We start from the raw sequence: 3,694 nt of genomic DNA on the forward strand, positions 1-3,694 counted from the left end.
CTTAAAAAGACAAATAAATAAATTTAGGAATACAGATTATTATGGTATTTACATGTATAAAAATGTTTTCATAATTTTATAGTCATATCTCTTGATACATATGAAGATAAATTTTTTTTACTATGCGAATATATTAGAAAAACTGAGTTTGTCTAACTTAAAAATATGAATAAAGGCTCTTTTCTAAGAATCCATGATCAGTTAAGAGAGGATCATGAGATATTATTCCATCTTCACTAAAAAAATTACTGTTTTAGAATTTTTACTTTTAAATACCTACAGGGAGCTTAATATGTGTAACACAAGCAAAAATATTAATTGAAAATTAAGAACCTTAGGAGATTTTTGCCCTACATATCTGACCCAAATTTCTTTATAACCTCAAATAACCAAATTATTGTGATTCCTAGTTTAGTTCCTACAATCTGTACTTTAGCTAAGAGTAAGCTTGTGATTTTTTTCTCAAGAGTTATGTGATAGATAACACATGGTGTCTTTTGAAATTAATTTTCATGATGTTAGCCCGAATCCCATGATTTCATGAAATTATTTTTAGTGGGCTCAACCATAAACCTTAAGCCCAAATTTCCCATTCTGAAAAATTACAAATAAGTTATATTTGAGCTACATGGTTTATGTCTTAATTAAGAAAATTGCACATTATAAACTCTGAATTTTTCTTATTACTAATCTTTAATATTTCCATTTTTATTCTCTATTAATCAAACTTTACTGTTCAAAAACTTCCCAACAAATGTGTTATCTACACAGAAAAAATACTAATGGATATTAAGTCTGCCTGTCCAGATTTTGGTTGCTGATTTTAAAAAGGAAAAAAGCATGTCTAGGATTTTAATTTCTTACTTAGATGTTTTGTTATCATACAGACAAATTACAATGCAATAATAATAAATATTATGGAAATTTCTGCACTCTCACCCAATTCCTGTAAAACATGGAAAACTGGAAATGTTCTGGTTTCTCAAAGCAGCATAATAGGTACAGAAATAGAGCAATATTATTTGTGCATTGATTTTCTTAGGAAACTCCAAATTGGAGGGAGACAGCATTTCTTCCTTCTATTTGCAAACCCTTTCTTTAAAAAATTTTGAAATTCCCTTAATGCTTCTGCAGGATTCCCAGTAGGATGAAGTCAAAGTTGTTCTACTGGGCATTGTGAGCTAATCATTAAATCATCCACATACAGTTAGTTATAACAATTAAAATGACACATTGTATCTTTAGGTTTCACTGAAGGGGCATGTTTATAAAACACTGGACTGAGTTTCGAATATGATTGGTTTTTTTTCTCTTATTTCTTTTAACGGTGCCGTTACCCAACTACCTACTTTACTTGTCCACTTGGAAATCCCAAAGATACCTTAGAATTAACATGTCTAAATCTGAAATGAAAATATTCTTCTATTCCACTCCCAAACCTATTATCCGGTGTTCCCTGTCTCGGGGAATAGGGTCACCAAACATGTATTTACACAAGCCGTAAACCAGGAACACATCCATGACACTAACTCCTCTTGCAGTTCCATTGTTTTGACCATTGCCTCTAGATTTTATCTACTAAAGATGTCTTAGATGTCATTCTTTCTATCTGTACTATTAGTCCTAACATCCAAGGTAGATTCTCTTGCCTAGGCTTATTAAATAACCTTCTAACTACACAATCTGCATCTGCTAACACAGTCTCCTAATTCATTTTTTCACATAGACACCAGACTGATTTTTATACTACTATCCTAAACACACACACTTTCTCCACTTAACATTTATAAATAACTTCTCATTGCACATAGAATGATTAAAATTCTTAAGCCTAAGTATCCATGCGCCTATACTGAGAAATAGACCCAATAATTAACTGTATACAGTTGAAGAGGTTTTTTTGCATCACATGTGTATATTGTTTACAAGAACACTGAATTTAGAGATAATCCCCAATATTTTAGTGTATTGATGTAATAAAAATTTAGTTCTCTTTTACAATAAGTATAAAGCACATGTTCCTAACTGAAAGACTATTTCATTCCAATTGATGATCCAGAGTCCCAGACTCTTTCCAAATTGTCACTCATGCATTTTCTACACATGACTTTCTTCAGATTTTGTGTTTTAATTTGGATCAAGCTAGAAGTGGAAAAGTCACAGGGGGTTTCTTATGTGAGGTGCTTATGAGCTAGATATGTAAGTGACACGTATTACTTTAAATCTTAACTCGTCATTTGACTATAGTCTACAGAAAAGGTAGGCTGTGTGTATAGGATGAAAAGAAAATAGGTAATGGTGGAGGGGAGAGGTAGGTAGCCGTAAAAGTGGTCAAATATTTGGTGATGGAAGGAAATCTGACTTTGGGTAGTGAACACACAATGCAATATATACATATGACGTATTGTTGAACTGTATACTTAAGCTTATTTGATTTTATTAACCAATGTCTCCCCAATAACTTTAATAAAAAGTAATAATAAAAAAAGAAAAGAAAATGGATTTGCTAATCAGTTTCTTCCACTATACTTGTTCTGATTATCATTTACTTGTTTTACCCTCCTTCCCACATAGAGAACACTCTCAGTCTCCTCTCAAGAGAGTCAAATCCAATTCCCATCTAGTCCTTATCTCAACAAAAAGCTAGGGTCTCCAAGTGATACTCTGTTCTCTTCATCAAATCCAGCTGTGGCTGTTCTTTTTCTAGATACCAAGAATTTCTTTTAAAGTGTATTATTTTGCCACATGTTACATAATTATACACTTTTAATATACAATTTTTATAGGTTTATCTGTCATCCTATGGAGCACGTGAACTTTACAAAAGTAATCAGATTACTTAGCAGGTCCAATTAACGTGATATCAGTATACTAAACCAGCCTGCTATTCTACAAAATGTCTAAAAAATAAAGATTCCTTCAGACACAGAGCAGAGTATGCATAGCCTGGGGCAAAACCATCAGTTCATACCTTTACCCATTCCCAATAAATATAAAATGTTTCTTCTGATTCTCATTCATAATCAGTATTGAAAAGAATATATTTCTACATTAATAGCCATATGTCTCATACCAGATATTGTATTAAAGGGTTCTAGTAAGGGTAACATATCTGGAAAAACACCAGTAGGTACTACAAAATGGCTAAGTTTGTGGTTTATACCATTATCAGCCATGACCTAAATGGTTTTTGAAGATACTAGGATGGTTAAATAAGGATATATGGAGGCCACCATCATTGCAGCCTTTGAGTTTCTGAGAATGGCACTAATCGTATGAAATATGTCTGATATATCTCTCGGTTACAAACCTCTTCAGTGCATGAAGCTGGCAGACACCTCTGTTCTCGTGGGGAGAACCCCTAAAGGACTAATTGGTCAGAGCTGCTTACTGTAAAGAAGGCCACAGCCCTTGCAAGTCCTTTAAACATCAGAAGAAAACACAATCTAGCACTACCTTTATCTGAGATGCTTAGACTACCTGCAGGAATTGGACTACTTAGAAAATGTTAAATCACAGAATCTGTTAGGGGGTGGTGGTGGGAGGAAATGTATGTATTTTCCACAACTGTTCTCCTAAATTGCAAAGATTGCCTCTGACAAACATTTAAGATATGGAAATTTGCATGAGTAACTCTCAGAAAAGAGCAAATTTCATTCTCTGTGGACTTTCATGGTTTTTGTTCATGCCTCCC

This window comes from Pteropus vampyrus, unplaced genomic scaffold (assembly GCF_000151845.1).
Source record: "Pteropus vampyrus isolate Shadow unplaced genomic scaffold, Pvam_2.0 Scaffold674, whole genome shotgun sequence".
In the NCBI taxonomy this organism is placed as follows: domain Eukaryota; kingdom Metazoa; phylum Chordata; class Mammalia; order Chiroptera; family Pteropodidae; genus Pteropus; species Pteropus vampyrus.